Source organism: Nipponia nippon, unplaced genomic scaffold, assembly GCF_047370975.1.
Source record: "Nipponia nippon isolate SJK-2023a ecotype South Korea unplaced genomic scaffold, ASM4737097v1 scaffold_1, whole genome shotgun sequence".
Taxonomy (NCBI): Eukaryota; Metazoa; Chordata; class Aves; order Pelecaniformes; family Threskiornithidae; genus Nipponia; species Nipponia nippon.
Window position 1 is genome coordinate 125,362,352 of NW_028262290.1, and position 21,989 is coordinate 125,384,340.

A 21,989-nucleotide genomic window follows, 5' to 3' on the forward strand; every position below is an offset into this window, starting at 1 on the left:
GACAAACAATGCAGTGCAATCATCTGCAGGCTGGGAAACTGGGGCTTCATTTATCATGACTGTATTTCACCAGTTTACCTTCTATTTAAACTCATCAGGCCGCATGCACCGACTGATGAAGTCAATAAGATTCTTTTCACTAGCTTAATCTGTTTCAAACCAAGCCATTGGATAGCAGCAGATTTTTGGAAGGAACTCATTAGTGGAGATGCTGCTGCTCTCTCCAACTCCAAGATTGCCATCGGGAGAATCCTTTAGTTGCCTTAATGTCTCTGCTGCATCCGTGTGTTGTATCATGGCCGTGTTGCCCGGGTATTGTGGGTTTCTTTAATTTAGCTGCCTTGATCTCCATTCAGTTATTTTTTTTCTCCTGCTGTGAAATATTATTTTTCCGTCTTCTAGTTTCCGTGCTATTGGCAGCCCTTCCTCTCTGCTTATCAGAAAAGCAAGAGAGAGGACAGTGTCACACTTGAGTGATTTTTTATAAGGCTGGGATATACTGTAGGTTTCACAATAAGATAGCCTGGCCAATAGAGTTTGTATATATAGAATTTTCAGTTTCGTTGCAGCTATGGGATTAGCTAGCACAGTAAAAGAAAAAAAGCAAAGAGAGGGATTCTGATGTTGCCTTGGCATAACTCTGTTGAGTTCAGCAGATTTACTCCAGATTTATGCTGGAATGAAGGGAGTTCAGAGTCAAGCCCAATGGATCAGTTTACAGTGCTTTTGGAGGCATCAATTTACTCAGTCACTTGGAAAATCTTACTCCCCTACTGCCAAAGATCTGGGACAATTCACAATTCTAATATATTTGGGGGGCTGCTCTGTCGTGTGTAGGTGTGCTTGCTTAATAGAATTAGGAATCTGTAAAGTAAACTTTATATAGCAAGCCCTGCCCTCTCTTGTGCTCGAGGGCAAAGTAGAAAATAAGACGCACAGGGAATTTCCTGCCCCTGTACAAAGACAAAAAGCTCCTGAGTGCCGGTCTGTAACAGACCCGGATATAGCCTTCCAGCCAGCGGTCCCTTACACAGCCCTCAGAAGCAAACTCTAGCTAGATACAGGTCTGCGTGCTCGCCTTCACGGGGAAAAGGATGCCAACAGCCTGCTGTGAAGAGTCCTGTCCTGACGGACAGGATTTCTCATAGCAGAGCCCACGCTGAACAGCACCTATGCTCCCCTTCATTGCACGGACAGGATTCTGGTCCTTCTATTAGTTGGCTTAATGTCCTACCCTTGTTCTGCAATGAGATAGGCCTAAGCAAGCTTGTAGGTGTGGAGAAAAAGGCTCTATCAGTGGCAATTGCATGAAGTAAGCTTATCAACTTTGACCGCGCACTACTACCATAATTTTTCTTTTAAGAAAAAGGACTCTATGGTAAGTAAAAATAGAGAAATGTTGCTGTTTGGAGGTTTGTTGACAGATTTTTTTTGTGCTCTCCAAGGTGTGAAATCACACTTGGCAAAAAGCATCTGAACACTGGAACGTGTCATTTAGTGCCCTAAGTATTTACATCCAAACCCCTGCCACTGATGACACAACATGCTGCAAGAACAAAAGTCTGTTGGCTGGAATATGAACTGGTTTCCTAATTTGCACCTGTGCATTGGCAGACAAGCAGCCATCAATCACAGGCTCCCGTGAATCCTGGGTACAGTGCTATAGGCAGGGCTGAAAACATTTCTCAGAGTGCTGATGGGAGGGATAGGGTAAGAAAAAGCAATAGAAGAAAAGTAAGAAAGAAAAGGTAATAGAATTACAGGAAACAGGGCTGGAAGGGACGTCAGGAGGCTGGATTGACTATACTTGTGTAATTCCTGACAGATGTGATTAAAAAAAAAATCTCTTTGAAACGCATTATGGCCACAGAGCCACAGATACAATTTCTTAGAAGCAAATAACTCTCTACATCTGCTAAATCTTAAAGCACCATTCCAGAGTGGTAGACAGCAGTTTCAATTGCTGTACAAAAGTTCCTATATCTTCTTTTATTTAAGTATGTATAAAGTACCTGTATAAAATATTTATCTACAGAATGGAAGAATATAGGTATACACTATTTTTGTAACACTCTGCCAAGAAATGGAATTTTACTACAGTAAGACTTGTGTAACATGCTTGAAATTGGGCTCATAACCAGCTTGTACAGCTTTCAGTTTTATGGGTGGATTTTGTGTTTAAGAAGCAGAAGTAAATAAAAGAAGAGAATAAAAAGAAAATTAACTCATATGCAGCTAAATCATCTTTAGAAAGGTATCAAGGCCAGGTCTCCTCATTAGTTTCTTTCTTCATTAGCATTGGAAGAACAAAGAACAGCATTTACTTTATATTCTAAAGATTAATTGAAGTGAGGGATGAAACACTGAAATTGAATTAGTAAATTATTAACCAATTTCTAAGTAATAAGAAATAATCTATTACAGAGTCTATCCCTCCATCCAGAGATTTGTCTTAAGCATTTGTCTTTAGGAGAGAAGGTGGAAGGAGTAAGGGGACACAGACTAGAGACAATCCATCAAGTCAGCTACTGGAACATTAATAATGAAGACCTTTGAACTTGGCAAATCTTCCAGATATCTCTCTCTTAACTGTGACTTACAAATTGTCCCAGGCTTGCTGCTTAGTCTAATGGCCTCTTTTTAATTTTTGCCCCCCACGTTATTAAAAATGCTCCCGTTATCATCTCAGCAGCTGACAGTGAAAGCAACAGTTGACAAAGCGCGAATCTGGCAGCACGTCAGCTCAGGAACTCCCTACAGCCTGCAAATACAACTCCACCCACTCACATTTTCAGGAGAGGAGCCTGGTGCCAAGGCAGCGCTGGCGAAGGTGGTGACTGAGGAAGTGGAGATTCTGGCTGCTTTGATTTCTGAGGCTGCCTATGAACAACCGGGTTCTTTCTTCCCTTTTGAGTCAAACCTCGCTTTGACAGCTGGAAGGTTTCCCCATCACTTATTTCTAAGATTAAAACTCGGATTTACTTTTAGAAACCATAATAAGTAACACGAGCGTCCGACTGAAACCAACAAACTCACCTCATGTAGAGTTCTGACTAAGAGGAAGGGTCTGGCTCTCACTGTGAATACTTCTGAATGGCCTTGTGGCATAAAGGTGTTTTGAGGCAGCTCACAGGGATGAGATTTTAATCTGTCACTCCCTCCTGGCCCCTGGCATATGGGATGCACTTGCAGGATGCATGGGAAGATTGGGGAGGAGGAGAGGACAAGGCATATGGGGTACTCACAAGCACCTCCACCCACAACAACTGCACAATAGAGGTTATGGCTGTTCTAAACTGCACCACCCAGTCTCCTGATCTGGGAAGGGTTAAAGCCTTTACACCAGGTGTAAAGCTCTGTTCCTCTCTGCCTGTGTGGTGGTCTCCTGCCCTGCAGGATATGCATCTCTCAGCTCTCAGCTCCAGCCCACAATACTTTGCATCCAGACACACATACACAGTCTCTGCTCAGAAGGACAAATGTGTTTTGCCCTATGGTCTAACTGTGCTCCACAGTCTATTGGGCCCTATGAATGGCCTTGATGGATTTTAGAGATGGGGGTGGGAGGACAGAAATAGGATTTTTTGGAAAAATTCTACCCTGTGGTACCTGAGCTGTGCCAGATTTCCCTGGCTGGGCTGCAAATTGTGCAAACACACATTGCTCTCGCTCAGATTTTTGCTTAGGCTTTGGTGAAAGCCCACAAGTAATGTACTAAATTCTTTACTCCCACCTCCAGTCTTAAATGAATAGCTTCTTGACTCATTGTACCCTATGCAGAGCTTTAATGGATGACTTCAGCTCCGGGGGTGAGCCTCTCTCCCCAGCCTCCTTCCTTGTTTGCCAACACCCCTATCTCCTCCCCACCCTAGCCCAAAGGCTTAGGCCATCCTCCAGGCACTTCCAGGGCCTGCCAGGAGTGGGAAAGTGGCAGAAGGACACAGGTGAAATTGTCCCCTGCCTGGGTTCACTTTCACCCCAAACGATGCTCCTTTTGTTCCATTTTAGCGACAGCTTTCAGCCCACATTTAAAGGAGGGCTGAATCCAATTACCCTTTTTTCCCCCTCCCTCCGAATGAGTGTTGGCTCCAGTTTGTAAACCAGGGAACAGTCACACACCTCGAGCTGCTTGTTCACAGTTGCTCCAGAGTACACCCTGCCCCTGAGAAAGAATGAGAGGAAACTCCTGGACTTGTTCTGCTCAGCTTCACCGTGTGATTGGGCTCTAAACTACATCAGACCCAAGGGTAGACCTACAGTGATTGAATGTTGTCTGGCAATACTGGCTGGTGGTGATTTCTCAGCAGAGCTTTCACTTGGAAAACCTCATTCCTTCTTAAAATGCTCTCAAGATGCTGTGCGTGAAGATGAGCTTCAGTAGCACCCACCGCAAACACGCTTCTGGACCTGGCTCTCCCATCCCTCCTGCCTGGCGTATACTATGCAAGCACCCTCCTGCTGTATAAATGCACGCCGCATCTATAAAACATAGATGGGGAGAGCCTGAGCAAAATTGTTCTGACTACAATGCATGTGGTGCCCTCTCGCAACACTACTCTGTATTCACTTTTCCTCTGTGCCTCAGGGGCAGGCTTACAGTCTCCGAAAAATTCTGTTTCCTCCTTCTTAGATCCCAAGCCCTTTGAGTTAAACCATTACAAGGGAAGATACAGAGATAGCAAAGGAACAAGGGATTTTCTTGTAATTTTAGCATTTATTTCCTTCTTAAAGATGCAATTGTTTAAAATAAGTGATGTCCTGGCAAAGGCTAGCGTTATACCGTGCCAGACAATTTTATCATCCCAGCCCATGAAGGCTCTCGTGTACAACATAAAGCTGCTTTGCTTTCCGGCATGCCAGTTTTTCAATGCCAGTACCCTATTCCCCTCCGGAGTTTTCTTCGTTCAAATTTAGCCCCCCTTCAGCATCTTTCTGCCCTCCTGCAGGTACCACCGGTGCCGAGCCGGAGCCGAGCCGAGCCGAGCCGAGCCGAGCCGAGCCGAGCCGAGCTCGGCTCGGCTCGGCTCGGCTCGGCTCCGGCTCGGCGACAGGAGGGGGAGCTCGCAGCGCGCCGGCTTTAATCGGGGACTTAAATTAGCAACGCTGCAAAATCACCGCTGCGGCTGAGGTGTCCATAGGGCCCTTCTCGAGTCCCCCCCAAAGGGAAAAAAGGGGTTTTATTTTGGGGTTGAGGTTAGGGCGGAGAATTAAACTAAATTAAAGGGGAGTTGAGAGGCGATGCGACGGCTGGGAAGTGGTGGAGCGGGTGGATCTTAATATGTATTTACGGCACAAGCAGCGATGAATAAGATGCTTTCAGTAATAAATAAAAGCTTCACTCTGATAGACTGGGGCAGGTTCACTGCTGGTGTAGGCTTCTCAATTCAGCTGAGGTATAAAGGGCTGTGCCTGCTTACACTAGCACTGAATTTAGCTGTATATCTGCTAGGAGATCCGTGGAGGGAGCAATGCCATGCCAGAGGAAAAGTCTTTGTTTCCAAAAGTGAGACAGAAGAGCATCAACTACCAGTCTCATCATAAAATCACAAGACCAAAGGATCGAGCTCTCAGTATAAATTCAGGAGAAGAATATTCAAGTCTGTGCTGTGACATGGAGTAGTAGGGGCAGAATTTGGCCTTGTGCACAAACTTTCTGCCAGACCTTTAGGCCTGACGCAGGGCTCAGCCCGAGTTAACATCAAGCTTCATGAAGTTAGGATGTTTTCCTGAAAAATTCCTCTTGAACTTGGAGGCACCATGCTTTTTTTCGCTTTCGCTTTTTTTTATTCTTTTCTCCGAGAAGTCAAATGAGGGCAGAATTTGGGAAAAATTCCCAACCCGTCAAAACACCTTCCTGAAGTCATTTCTCCCTAACGATGCAGAGGAAATCTCAGCTTTCAGATTCCATTCGTCAAGACAAAACTAACATCAGCTTTTACGGAGCTAAGCCACGAGGAAAACTTGTATTGGTTTCACAGCAGTAGTGGGAGCAGGTTTTCGTGACAGAAGGATACGACCAAGTCTTGTCTCCCCTTGTGCACAGCCTACCGGTGCAGTACTGCAGCTGAGCTAGTCTTTAAAATGGACATTATTTTTCCTAGTGCAGACAGCCCTGTAGAAAGCTAATCTCCTAATACTGTAGTGATCCATTTGAGAGAAATTTATTTTAGAGTCCCCTAAGTGCTTGCATAATTCTCCTGTATAAATTCCATGAAAATTCCCAAATTTGAAATCCAGCAATATCTCACATGAGATAGGTAGCTTTCTAAGGTAAAATATCCTCCTCCTTATGTGTAAGCTCGTGAGCCTCATCATTAGTGCAAGCTGGGCCTATGATTAGGAAAAAAGAGCCTACCACTTAAGCTGAAGAAGAAAGAATCTAGATTGGATTCAAAATATTTAGTGCCAAACTAAAGAATTTCCCGAGGAGCTCTCCCAGATAGAGGGTTGTATCTTCCCTTGCTGTGGAACAGGAGCAGGGTTCTCTACAGGCACAGAAAGCTTTCTACAGATACAGCCCTGTGATACATTTAAACAGAATGAACCTCATTCTTAAACCTATCTCAAAATGTTAGTGGAATCATGAACACTGACCTTAAAATGAAAAATGATTTGCAACCTTTGCAGTGGTGTCTTTATCATAGTGCCATAATTTAAAGTATTTTATCCACTCAGCTACACAATCTTACCATTCCTTTGCAGTTGTCATTTTACCTACAAAAGAGTTCACCTAATATCCCCAAAGCAAGAGAAACCTACCGAGTATTACAAGGGGGAAATTATTACTAGTATATTATATAGAAAGGCTGTAAAGTTCAAACAGATGGAGTTGTGTGTGCACACCACGTTTCATGCAAATTGCCCTTAATAGTTTAACACTGCATTATATTTTGCCTCCTGAATAAAAATGCTTCTTTAGTTATTTTTCTAATAATCTATGTAACTTTGGGGAACTAATTAAGGCAAACCATTTCCAATGTGCCTGTTTAGCTGCCTAAATCAAGTGGCCTGATTTTCAGAAGTGCTGAGTGCTGAAGCTCTAGTAGATACTTAGCATCTCTTGCTACCTGGTCATTTTTATGTGGTCAGTATAAATTTAGGAGCCCTCTATGAGCTACCTATGTGATATTTTTGGTTTAATTATTTTAAATGTAAGTCCATAGCTCACAGTAAGAAAATGAAACCTAAGAAACATTTCTAGTAAGTTTATTTCTCCTCTCTCTTCCCTCCACCTTTCCAACTTAGCTGTAGGAAAAGATGCCGACCTACAAGACTGTTTCAATGTAAAGGTGTTTCTGTAGCTGCAGGAAAACACCAATACTACTTGATTACAAAAGGAGCACGTGACGCATAATTAATTCACATATGGACAAGGATGTCTTCCAAGACTGGGAATGGAAAACTAATCAAGACTACATATGACACACTGGATCCAATACACGTGCTTCACTAGGGCTTCTTGGCTGCCTCACATCTGGCTGGCTCGGAGCGCAGGCAGAGCAGCACATGACTGTCTGCCCTCTTTCATGGAGACAAACGCTGAACTGATGCCTGGCTGTGCCTGCAAGGCTTCGATTTCATCAGCTTAGTGAGTGCTAAAGTATGGTTTATCTTGCCTGGACTAGAGTTTTGAATATATTAATTTGCTTCCAGCAAACTAACACCATCCAATAGGAATAGTTTGAATCCTAAACCTTTGGCTTGGTCTATACACAGATTTTGTACTGATGTAACTAACAAAAGTGCTAGCATGATTGATTTATTTTTTTATCCAGGGACATCTCCCACAGAAACAAATCCCTGCTGGCAACTGACTTGAAAACTGCATACCGATACCTTATTTTGAAGGGCCAAACTGGCTGCTGATACAGATGCCAAATTGTCATTGACTTTAGCAGGGAATCTGCCTCGGGAAGGATGGAGGTGTCACGTTTTATATCACTGCCCTGGCTACTGGAAGCAGCTGTGCTTTCCAGTCATATGCAGAATTACTGAGGTCTCACACAGGGTGCTGAGGTTCCCATGGTTGAGCACCACCACAAAGGTTTAGATTTGGTTCCCCAGGAACCTCTTGCTTTCCTCAAAACATAGATGAACATGATGACAAACTAATTCTTCAATGCTGGGTGCCATACTTTATAGAAAGATTTACAGAGCTATTTGTAGCAGGTGCTTTGGCTGTGCTGTTTACTGCTTCAATGAGAGACCAAGTAAGATTTTTATATTCCTCTCCCATAATATTTAATGAGCAATATTTATGCTTATGTTGGAGATATGCTTTGAGCCGTGATTATTGTCTGCGATTTTGCAGTCTAATGTGATGTCCAACTTCAGTACTCACTGTTATGAGCCACCATTACAAGGCAGTGGTTCTTGTTGTCTGATCTTACAAAACATAGAGAGCAGTTATGGTTTAGGAGGCTGGAAAGGTCTGTGAATGTTGATAGTGAATTATGAAACTGTTGATTTTTTGTGTCCTGAATTTGAAGAGCAACCAACCAAAGCAATGTGCCTACAATATATATACACGCATAAAAAACCCACACGTGCATATGCACATAAACAGTACAGGTATGGAGACAAAAGTCAACTCTGTAAGTATGCCCTGAATCAAATACGCTAAAATAAATCTCAACTACATTGTCTCAAAAGCTCCCCTTAAAGAGAAAAGTGCTCAGACGCGTTTGACCCTGTGAGCAAGGGGTCAGCTCTCTGCTCTCATCAGCTGCTCTGTAATACCTCACTTGAAGTATCTGACTTGTCAGTCATGCTACCTCCCTTTTACAATGGGCCAAGGGATGGGTACAATCTCCCATCTCATGGGTGGCTATTTGTTGGGCTCCATAATGCAGGCAGGAGTCTGAGCTCTATTGCTGAGGGAAAGCGCCGACATGAGGGTAATTCAAAGGAAACATAAAGGATGAAATCCTGGTGGGGCCAAACCACTAAGTATATCAAAGCTGATGGGAATGCATGGGTTTGCATTAGCTCAAGATGAGGGCCAATGTACTCTGAGAACCCAAATCCTTTGCAAAATACAAGGTCTTTTCTCTTTAAATACCTGTTACCTATCACAGGTCAGATTCAATGAGCACGTCAAAATGCAACTGAGGGACAAAGATTGCCAAAGTACTTCAAGCAAAGGCTTTCCTTGAATATTCATCTTAGTACAACTTTGTTTGAGGTAGAAAACTTTGAGGGAGGTCTTCGCATAGAGGAGTTTAGTCCTTCCCATGGAAAGGAGGTGAAGGGAGAGTGAGCAATACTCATACCTGGTTTGTGAAAGGGTTGGGGAGGGCTCTCGCGCCAAGGAAATTGTCAAATATGGAAAAAACTGTCAAAAAGGGCTTTCACAGTAGCTTACTTTGGGAGAACTGTTCTTCAAGCAAGGCCTCTTGGGGCTGTATCACACAATTCATTAGAGAGAATTGGTGGGTAAAGCAGTGGCAATGATCTTTGAAAAAAAAGTCCAGTTTACACTTCCCATTTTGTCATAAGCTGTCAGGAAGTGTTACGCAGTGCTATTAAACAGCTGTTGCCTTTCTCCTTAAAGATGGATGAAGTAACACTGGTAGAGAGCCTTGCTCTCAGTAGACCTGTGAAGTGTGATGGAAATCCCCCTAACTCCCACCTCACAATACTGTGACATCCTAGTTTCCCAGATAGTTTTTCTTCCTGAATTCAAGAAATCCCAGTTTTGTTCCCTGGGATGTTCCTGGGCTGGATTTTAATATTTTTCTTGCAGAGATGGGTGCTGTCACCAACAACTGTCACTTTGGATGGTTCCAGGTCTGGGTGAGGAGGCAGTGGAGAAACAGGAAAGAGGATGGTGGGAGAGGAGATAACCCTTGGACTAATGGAAGCAGTTTTTTAACAGCTGGTCCTAGCAACAACTTCCAGCACAGTTTTGTTTGGCTGCTGATGGGCAACTGTTCTGCAGTGGCATCTACACTCTGTTAGGAGACTTGGAAAGGAATTAAGGCTGTACTTTAAACCAGATCTCACTGGCTCTTGTTGACATCCTCCTGATTGATGCCAGCATAGATGAGAAGAGGATCTGACCTTAGGGCTTATAAAACCCCCCCCATATTTCTAAAGGAATTTTTTTGTGTAATTAAAGCTGGCAGAGCGCTGGTGCTACCTCAGAGAGAACTGAATCAGCAACGTAGTCACTTGGCTCCACATTCCTTCTTCTCCTGAGGCAGCCAAATGACAGCGAGAGGGGGAAGGAGGAGCTGTGACGAATGTGTTGCAAAAGCACCAGAGTGCAAGGAGATGAGGGATGAGGCAAGCAATTCCTTGCTTCAAAGCACTGCCCAGGGAAGACTTCTAGCTTGCACAAAGTGGTGCAGCTGAGGCTGTCAGCCCACATCTGAAGCAGATGGTTTGGACGGCTATGCTGAGTTGCTCAGTACTCACCCCACTACATGCGCCCAGCTAATGCTGCGAGGCTTGTATACCTGAGATGTTGTCAGTGCTGTCTTCCCACTGACAAATGGTCACAGCCAGCAAAACGGTCCTCCTGCTCAGGTTGTCCTCCCTGCAGTAGCCGAAGGACATCTTTTGTTGTAAGGCATCACTAGGTACATGTGAGGCGAGTGTCGCTCACTGAACATAGCTCTTGTAGTGGGAAACCGCAGTGGACAGCTGTGTTCTTTAACAAAATCAGCACCTCCTGTGTTTGTGCGATGTTGAATGTGAATGTTATGTATTACTTGCCAAAAGTTTACATTTTAAAGTCTCAGAGTCATTAATTTATATGGACCATCAATTCTGCATTTCAGATGCTCTCTTCATCGCATGGCTGCATAGGAGCGATGACTGGGACACCTCTACTACTGCTGATGCACAATGAAGATGGTCCAGCACAGCAGCAGACTATGCAAGCTGAGACTCTTAAGAGGAAAGAGCCAGGCTCACTCACACTGCAATTGAAGACAACCTCTATTTGCACAATGTAAGGAACCAAATGCCAGTGGGAAGAATCAAGTATTTTCAGGCTTCTCAGAGGAATATTAGAAACAAAGCAGAGTAAAAGGAAAGGTGTATAAAATGTCTTGACAGTGCCTTTTAAGTGACTCACCATGTGTTATTTTAGCCAAGTCTTTATTCATTTCTACTTAATGCTGTGTGCTAAAGGTCTCAAAGCTGTTGGCAATACTCAGTGGAATAATTTTTGAGCAACCTTAACAGAATGAGCAGAATAAAGGACTGTTCAAATACATAGTAGCAAGATAGCTTTTTAATAGAACAAGTTATCCAAAACACCGATGGCGGGGGCTTGTGAATGGAAAAAATCTCCCCTGTGTTTAATTACCCCAGCCTGCCTTTGTTTCCTTCTTATAATTCTAAACACTGTTCGCTTGTGCTGGACACAGTCCAGTTGGAAAGTTGGTATTTGATCAATGATGTGTCCTGTTCACAGGCTGGAGGTCCAAACGGGATGACTACAGCCAACCATCCCGTCTGACCTCCTGCCTAATGTAGGCTGTGGCATTCCACCCTGCAAGGCCTGCAGTGGAAGGAATTACTCTTCGCTGCTATTCCGGATTCAGGAAAGCATTTCTATTTAGAGCAGTACTTAAGCACACACTTAACTTTAATAATATGCTTAATTCCCATTTAAACATGCGGTTAAGTGCAACTTTGAGTTTGAACCTTTGTGAGCAAACACTGTGGGGTCCAGTAACTTGGTCATACTGAAAAGTGTACTTTATGACTCCCAGTGCAAAGTGAAATCTTAAGAGTTTATTCAAAAAAGTCAAAAGGCTTGCTAATGTGTCTCCAGTCAGCAGGTGACCTCCAGAGAGGTTTGATTTGCTTGGGGATTTTCAGGCCTATGGGGGTCCAATGTTGTCGCCAGTTGCAGTATGAAACTGCTGCAGGAAACGTAAGAGATATCGCCTTCCATTTCACTTATTAGAAAGGATATATGAATCCATAGTATTTCATTAAGTCAGTAACAACCTCTGCTAAACCTCTCAAAAGACAAGAAAGAAGAGAAGCTGATTTTGTCTTCATTTCCAAGGTTTTTTTCACTTGCTTGGGGAATGGAGGAAATCTCTGCTGCACCATAATACCTTACCTAATTGAGCTCTTAGATTAATGTTTAAACTTCATTTGCAAGTCCATTACCAAATCTAATCAGTTACAAAGGTACCATTAAGGAAGGGATTTTATTTTTTTTCAAATCCACTTTTAATTCACATTTCTCCCCACAACTGTCCAAGGCCCTGGCAGTGGCTGCAAGTACTATGTTATAGATATTGTACCTATACCAGGAGGGAAAAAGAAACCGCAGAATATTTTCAGTGGAGATAATAATATACAAAATTACATGGAGTTTATATGCTGGTATGAGCCTTCGGTTAAATCTTGAATCTACTGAAACTTTCAATTATCAAAGGAAAACAATACTAATGTTCAGCTTCTTTTAAAGTGGTGATACCACTTTTGAGAAGGTGCTGGACTGATTGTGTTGAAGGCTTCTCCCTAGATCCATTATCTGCAAGAGATGTGCAGCATGGTCAGCATTATCCACAGCATCTTCCAGTGCACTGAAATCCTGGCACAGCCCAGAACTCTGGTTAATTTTCCATGCTCATGTACTCCTCAGCCTTGTTCCTAATAAATCCTCTTCACATTGCAAGTAAAATGTTCTTTTTGAGCTACACATCAGAATAAGACCACCAACTTCTCAGTACATGGGATAGCAGACAATATAAATGCTAACACACGGCTGACCTGACCACAGTTGAATGGGTGACTTCAAGCCAAGGACTCTCTCTCCCATTACCTAATCCCTGAGACATCCAGACTCCCATCCTCATCAGCACTTAAAAAAAATAAATCTGGATTTTAGTTTTATAACTGTTCTCAGAAGATAAACAAAGCTGAAATTGAGATATAAAAATCAGCAGTGTGATATTATGCAGACACCACTACTTTCAGGGAAATCAAAATTCTGCTGCTGTGTCTGTGTAATGGGGGAAAGCTCTGTCTACCCAGGGTGGTTGGACCCCAGCTCTGGGAGGGAGGGGTGTTTAGAGGTAGTTGCTAATAATCAGGGGTTTAGTCACCTTCTCTGAATCTCCTGATGCATATATTAATTTCCTGATCCCTACACACCCTTTGTAGCCTACTTACCCAGCTAACCTCGTAGTCTCTTTGGGAAGCAGTGGTTGGGAAAGAGTTTTGCAGAGTCCTGAGACGAAATTAACTCTATTGCTATAGTGCAGCTAATATTACATAGGGCTGGCTTGTCCACTAAAACATGCAGTGCTGCAGCTCTCAGAATTGCTGTTTAAAAGGATGCCTTCTGCTGGTCAAAATGTCTCTGATTAAGGACAAGAGAGGCCTTTCCAGCAGGCTACTTGGCTTAAGAAGCACATAGCAGAAAACCCAACATGCTGCATGGAAGCTGTGAGGTCTCTTCCACACTGTATCACTGGCCTGTTGCATGCCCTTGGGTTTCTCTCTTAGCCTCGCTTCTCTGATTTGTCAAACAGGGATGATAATTGTTATATTAACACTTACCTTTGTAGAGCACCTTGAGATCTGTACTTCTGGTGTGATATGCTACTGCCTTTCTGTCTCCCTATACTGAAAAGAACGGGAACGAAGAACAAAAAGAGAAGCAGGTAAGAATGATTAATAAATATGCAGCCTACGATGGCCTCTCTCTCAAGATAAAAACAATAGCGACAACAAATGCAGAGGAGGAGAGGGGCCAGCATACGGCAGAAATGAAAGTGTAGGCAATGCCCGCATTATATCCACAGATCCTTGTCTCTCCAGACTTCAGTCACCGCTGTGTGCTTGAAGCCGGTCAGAAGAATCCCCAGTAGAGGTATCTGACTACGCGCCCTTAACATAGGATCACTCTGTCTGCTTTAAACATGAAGAAAAAGAAGGAGGGGGGGAAGAGCCCCAAGGTTCAACGTCAACAAGATCTAAACTGCTTGACATTCTCATTCTGAAATGCCAGCTCTTAAATTATAAAGGCCTCTTTTTTTTCTTTTTTTCCCTAGTGCTCTGTATTTCCCCATGTAACAGTGTGCAAACATTTTATCAGCAAATACCGGGGGGGGGGGGGGGGGGGGAAATCGGCTATCTAAAACTGATAAAGCAATTTGGCATGGAGGCAGCAGCTATCACTTCTAAATAGGTATGAGCTTTCTGAGGTTTAACAAGTTGCAGGGATAAAATTCTGGGGATTGACTGCTGCGAGGGTGAATGGGAAGCTGTGCTCAGTCGCCCCGTGACATTTCTACCTGCTCCACTGCCCGTGTTACTGGGACTGTGCCCTAATGAAAGGAGTTATACTACTCTGCTGTATAGCAACAGCCCATGACACTCTGCTAGCAGTATGTTTGGGGCCATTACTTAAGTGGTAATCTCACTGCTCCTTTGTTTTATGAGGCAATAATCTGATTCCCATGTGCATAAAATGAGGCCAAAGGGTAAATAGTTTGTTATAATGAGGGAACAACATTAAGACTGATGAAAACTAGAGGTCAGTGTTATTATTTCTGTTATGACACCCATTCATTTAGTAATCCTTGTGTTCATATCCTAACGGCAGGGATCCATGTCCTGGCTTTTCAAGGCAGTATCTGTCCCCTAATAAAGGCAGATATTATCCTGCTGTCTTTTATATCTAACTCAGCTCGCTCTTGATATGCTTCCTCATTACAATCAGATCTGAGAGACTCACAACATGGCTGTGTGGTGAAGAACCACTGGAGAGGGACCAGAGACACTAAAGAGACATTCTCTGCATGGCCTCAAGGCACAGAGGTATCAGTGGCAGGACAGGGAACTCATGACGGGTTTTCTAATTCATGATGAGCTTCCCACTTTGCGGACTCTCCTTCCTTTCTACTGCATCTTTCTCCACCGCCCCCTAAGTATCTACTCTCTGCTGACAGTTTGTCATTCCAGCTGAGAAAATATTCCCAGTAGGAGTTAGTGCATCAGTGATGCATTTTTATAGGTCTTTCTTTTTTTGAGAGAGAGAGAACAAAAGCATAGCTGGTCTACTTAGAGTGGAACTGAACATAGCAATATTACAGGGTTTTCTTAATCGCAGAATAAAATAAGTAGTGTCAGGCTTTTTGAATGGGCAAAGTTTCCATGTGTATTAAATATATATAGGTATGTATAATTTCATAAACCAGTTAAATAAATAAAACATTTTTATCTAGAGACTTTATTATAATATACAGTCTTCAAGTGCCTTGGATCCACCTGTTCCTATCTTATTCTCTTGTCTTGTCACCCAGTTAACCTTCTGTTAGGTAAATCCCTTCTTCATCTTAATACTGGTACATATTCTTCTGCCTGTGGAGTATATAAAGTATTATTATTAATGTGATTTATTATTATTATTATTATTATTATTATTATTATTATTATTATTAAATTTTTGTTATTATTATCATCATTACTATTATTTTCATTATTATTATTATTGTTGCTGTTGTTCTTGTTGTTGTTGTTAATTATGATGCTGTGCTGGCTAGAAGAGGTAAGTATGAACCAGCACTGTGCTGGAGTAATGTACATAGAACAGTAGACACGTCTTTTTACACATCAGCTATAGGCAAGAACATTATAATAAAAAGAGCCAGGTAATAGAAAACAACTGCTGAAGAACAGGAGCCTTATTGTATGTTTTCTAACTCATGCAATGTACAGTATTCAGTATTGCTGCTACTTACATTAAAAAACTTCTTACTGATATTAATAGTGAGAAAATTTGACTTACAGTTTCCAGTGAAATCAGCAGAAGTAGAGCTGGTTCTAACATTCCACATCCAAGATCTTTACTTTGCTTGAACACATTTTTTTCAATTACACCTAAAGGCCAAGTTTTCAAGGAGGCTTGATGAAGCAGAGAGGCAGGTATGACAGACAAAAATGAACATTTCAGAAAAGGGTGTTTTTGTTGTAGGAGCTAAATGAAACCTATTGGGATTAATTCCCTTCAGGTCTTCTAGAATATTGTCTCTTGCTTTTGGGGTAAACAGGGAAGTTCAAAAACCAAATTATTTGGTACTGATATTGTGAAACCGAACCTTATGATGGAAGTCAACACTCTCCTAGTTGTGGAAAAGATACTATGTCTACAGAATAACCTGAACCTTGGCAAAAGAATTTTCTCCAGAAGTGGGTAACGTAATCTTTTATGTCATTTTAAGAAGCTTCTGGGTGGTTTATTAGGGAAAAAAAAAGCCTACAGAGTGCACAGTTTGAACCAATGCAGACGCGCTCCCCAGGTGTGCATCCAGATCTACGCCAATGTAGCTGAAGTCTGTTCTACTGACTGGATGTGGATACCAGAAAACTGCATAATGACTGTCTGAATGTCAGTGAACCTGATAAAACGTCCACTGGAAAAACCCTGTGGAGACTCCCTTTAATTTCAATGGTCTTTGGACTGGGCTTAGTATTAACTATTTATCACAGATAATAATAGGAACCTCCAGATGATTTGCTTCATTTGCTTAGCAAATGAAGACATTCATTTGCTTAAATGAATGTATTGAAAGCATAAATTTAGAGGGAAGGAAATAAAGAAATTTTGTTTTCCAAGCCTGCTGGTAGGAAATAATTTAGCAATAGGAATCCCCACAAAAATAAATTAATTTTTTGCCCTCTAACATTATTACTGAAGTGTAAAGTTATAACTAAAGTAACAAGATTCTTGTTGTTAGATGTACCCTCCACTCGTCTCTGGATACCAAGAGCACCAGTTCATCCTTTCCCAGTTGGCAATTTCTCTCTGCAGTACCAGAATTCATCCCTTTTATTCATTGATGCACAGAAGGGAAGGTGAAAAGGGATCATTAGATCATCTGGTATAGCCTCCCGTGCATCACAGGCCATTAAATTCCTTGCAGTTATGTCTGTAATGAAGCCAATAATTTGCATTTGGCTAAGGCACAGCCTGATTTGAAGATGCCATGAGATGGAGAATGACTTGTTCCTTTGGTCATGTGTTCCAGTGGTTGATCACCTTCACTAAAAAAAAAATAAAAAAATTCTATTTTCTAATTTGAATTTGCCTGGCCTTAGTTTCCAGGCATTAGTCCTTATTACAGTTTTCTCCCCCAGGCTGGGGAACTCTTCTATTTTCTGCCTACAACAAAGGTACTTCTGTGCTATAATTCAGTGCCCTCAATATGCTTTTTGATAAGCTAAAGCACTAAGCTCTTGCATCTCTTGCTGCAAAGATTTCTCTCCTTTTGGAGGCTCTTTCCTGTTTCAAATATCCTTGAAACATGTGGACACCAAACCCAGATGTTGGATTCCAATATAACTTGCCCCAGTGTTCTACCCAGTAAAATCACTTCCTTAGTCCTACTCACTAATCATCAGTTTAGAAGTCCCAGGGTAAGACTGCTCATGTTTTATCACAGAGTCGCCTTTGGAGTCCATGTTGAATTGCTTTTCTACGATAATCTTTTTCAGATCAATTCTTCAACAGGATGAAGTCTGTAGCTTTGGCTTGATTCCATGCTGCTAAATTAATTACTTTACATTTCACTGCATATACCCACATTTTGTTAGAATGATCCAGGATTGCTAAGCTCCCGGTCAGTTTGTACGAGTGCTCTGTCCTCATCATTGTCTTTATGTCATCTGCTAATTTTATTAGCAGTGATTTTATATTCATTTCCAGGGCATTCATTTGAGATGTTGAATGCCCTCAATCCTAATGTTGATACTTACAGAACCCTGACGGAAGCCCCCCAATACCATGTCATACAGTTACTACTACTTTTTGAAAGCTTAGTAGTATGTTTCCCAATCCATGGTAGGCAGATCCTGTGGAAATTCTATAGTGCTAACTTTTAAACAAAACAGCATGAAGCACTATGTCAAACGTATAAGCTGGTAAAAATAACTACATAGATGTAATACATTCAGTTTGTTTGACCTGTTTTTCACAACATCTGTTGACTGGCAATAATTATATTTTGATCCTCCAATTCATTATTAATTGAGCCTTGTGTCATCATTTTCTTTTTCTCGTTTCTCTTTTTCCCCTGGGACTGAACTCAGACCAACCAGTCTATACATCATGCGGTGACCCTGGAACCTTGGGGAGACATCTGCTAATGACCATCACAGCAGCTATGCGATGTATTGTCTGATATATGTGCAAATGTAATACAGGGCAAATCTCATTTCTAAAATGTATTCATAAAATTTCTGTACAATTCAGCTCTGTAGCCATTGAACTTACAGGTGCTCCTGAAGATCAGGCACAGCTTACCATAAAACACCCGAGGACACAAGGTATTGGTACATACCTTTGGGGAGTCAGCCAGGACTGTGGCTTATATGGTCTTGGGATGCTTGCAGTAGCTAGCACAGGCCCATGCTGCAACTGAGATAGGTAGACTCCCCTACGTTACACTAAGACCCCCTCCAGCATTCAAAGCAGGTAAGACCAGGGTGGCATTCAGGTAGCTCTCTTTTCCTGTAGACAAGAAGTCTTGTGCAGCACCACACCTTGGGTGGGTATTTCTGCCTCTGTACTGCTTGACACAGAGATGTATTAAGTACTTGCTTTCAAGGCTGATGGTTTGGCACTTTTCACAAGGACTAATATGATGTTTGTTGTCTCTGCTTCATCCCAAAAACAAGTGACACAAAAAGTTAGCATTAAAAATGACAAGGTGCCCAAAGACATTACTGCCTTTATATAACTTTATACACATCATAAGACATACAAGCAGTACTCATTGGCAACTGACACTATCTTTTGCCCTGTCCTACCTATAAATGATTGCAATTTTATTTCTGAGTCTCTATTTCCCCACTTTCTACATTCCCAATAAACAGTCATTAGCACCTGGGGTATTTTTATTCTGTGCTTGAGAACAAAAATGTAGTGATATGTATTGGGTTTGCATGGCAAGGTTTTGGTAGCAGGGGGGGCTACAGGAGTGGCTTCTGTGAGAAGCTGCTCAAAGCTTCCCCTATGTCCAATAGAGCCAATGCCAGCTGGCTCCAAGATGGACCCACCGCTGGCCAAGGCTGAGCCCATCAGTGACGGTGGTAGCACCTCTGTGATAACTTATTTAAGCAGGAGAAAAAGTTGCTGCGCGACAGCAAGTGCAGCAGGATCGAAGCTGAGATTCCCGTGCAGCCCGTGGTGAAGACCATGGTGAGGCAGGCTGTCCCCCTGTAGCCCATGGAGGTTAATGGTGAAGCAGACATCCACCTGCAGCCCGTGGAGCACCCCATGCTGGAGCAGGTGGATGCTCGAAGGAGCCTGCGATCCCGTGGGAAGCCTGTGCTGGAGCAGGCTCCTGGCAGGACCTGTGGACCTGTGGAGAGAGGAACCCACCCTGGAGCAGGTTTTCTGGCAGGACTTGTGACCCACAGTGGAGCAGTCTGTTCCTGAAGGACTGCACCCCGTGGAAGGAACCCATGCTGGAGCAGTTCATGAAGAACTGCAGCCCATGGGAAGGACCCACACTGGAGAAGTTTGTGGAGGACTGTCTCCCGTGGGAGGGACCCCATGCTGGAGCAGGGGAAGAGTGTGAGGAGTCCTCCTCCTGAGGAGGAAGGAGCAGCAGAGACAACGTGTGATGAACGGACCGCAACCCCCATTCCCTGTCCCCCTGCACCACTTGGGGGGAGGAGGTAGATAAAATGGGGAGTAAAGTTAAGCTTGGGAAGAAGGGAGGGATGGGGGGAAGGTGTTTGAAGATTTGGGTTTATTTCTCATTATCCTACTCTGATTTGATTGGTAATAAATTAAACTAATTTCTCCAAGTCGAGTCTGTTTTGCCTGTGATGGTAATTGCTGAGTGATCTCCCTATTCTTAGCTCAACCCATTATATTTTCTCTCCCCTGTACAGCTGAGGAGGGGGAGTGATAGAGTGGCTTTTGTGGGCACCTGGTGTCTAGCCTGGGTCAACCCATCACATGATAAAAATAGAAAATCCACACTAGGAAATAAACACTAATGTTATTCAGCATATTGAATAAAACCTGAAGTCTCTGGAGTCCTATACAATATGGACAGCTGAGGTACCAAGAGTACATTGTGAACCTCCCCAAGCTCAGTCAGAGTTTTCCTGGTCTAGTTCAAAAGAGCAAAGCTTCTTTTTTTCTTCTTATTTACCTTTATTCCTGTGAGTATCCAATTAAAATTGCTTGGATCAGGACTCTGGTTTGTTTGTGTTGCCACTGATGGAGAAGCACTAACTTACAATTAGGCCTGAAGCATGGTGGCAGGGAACCACCAAAAAGGTGGGCATCATACACCTTCCGAGAGCCCGTGTGGTAGCAGGAGTGTTGCAAAGTCCTGTATGTAGCTCCACAGATGGAGCAAACAAAAGCCCAGTGGTTCAGGCTGAGGGATTAAAAAACTGTGTTGTGTGGCTAATTATGAAAGGCCATATTTTACAGTGAAAGGGCATAAACAGTATGTGCTCTGGATGATGATGGACACAACAGGAAGACAAGAGGAGAGCTGTGGCTGAAAGGTGATACTCTAGTCATCGGCCCCGCTACCGGACGTGCTGTGGGCTTGTTTCTTCACAATCAGTCTCATTTGCATTAGGCAACACAGCTTTTTGTACTTTTAAAGGAAATACAAGTAGCAATATGGTATCAGAAGGTCAGCTGTAATCATATATGTTATCGGTGGTTATCTGGAAACCACATGAAACAACAATCGCTTTCCTCACACCAGCTCTGCGCTGCCTTCTTGTGTAGCAACAGCTTGCAGATGATGCGCTGAGAATGGTTTTATTTTTCTTCCCCTCAGTGCAACTCTTTCATGACTTGCACAGCCTTACGTCTTGAAAAGCCTCTGCAAAGTTGGTCCATTTCCATGAACACTTCTGAAGGCAATGGGAGTAGAGGTGTCACTGCTGGAAGCCCAGCCCAGCACCTTCTGCAAGCTTTAAAGGAGATATTGGACCAATGGTTACACAGGGGGCAGAGAAAGGAGCAGTGGTGGCCTTCCTCAGTTCTTTCATGACTTCTCCAAGACCCACAGCAAGGATGACAGCAGGAGTACCTACCATGCATGATGTTGGCCAGATCTACCTAATGTTGATCCAAGGTTGTCTCGAAACAGCAGAAATGCCCTCCTGCCTCAGTTTCCCTGCTTCAGCATAGAGACAAGCCAATTCCTTGAGACAGATAAAAAAAAAAGGTGTAACGCATGCCAGACACCCTCCTTCAGGCATCGGTATGTGGAGCCCTGCAAGTGTGGCAGCTCCAGCTTCTGCTGACCTGCAGCTGTCCCCGGAGGTGAGGCGGGCAGCGGGTGCCGGTGCTGCCGGCGTGGGTAGCCGGTGGTTTCTGTAGGTGTGCAGCCTGTGCTGGGACCGCCGCAGCAAATGCTTTTCATGGGAGGGGCAGGAAACGGCGTTTCTATAGCGCAGTGGAAAGCAAACCATTCACTGCCGTCAGGGTTTCATCTCCTCACAAATAAGATCTTTGTTTATAAATGTGGCTTTGTAGTTCTGTGAGAACCGGTAGAGTTCCACTTTCAGGAAAATATTAATGATTAACCATGAATAAGTAAAGGAGGATGAGACCTTTGTGGTGTCTGCTGAGAGACAGCAGTATTTTGCCATAGCTGACAAAAACCCAAACCCACGGCCTGTGGATGCTTACTCCAAACTTCCACTTACCCACAAACAAAGCACACACCGCATAGTTCCTCTCCAAACTTACCCAGAAAATTGACACACCCCCCCCAGTACATAACCCTGGGGATTCTTTGCCTGAACCTCTCCTGTCCCCCTGGCAGACCGGGGGGTAAGGACTCAGAGATTTGCCTAGTTTCAGTGAAACTGCGCAGTAAATTCTATTAGTCTTTCCAAGGTAGGAATTAGTATCCGATCTTCCTCCTTCTTCCTCCTCTGTCAACACCAGCTGCTACAATGCATATTGCCCTATAAAACACTTTCTGTTCGATTCTGGTGCCCTCAGGTGCCCTTCTCCTCCC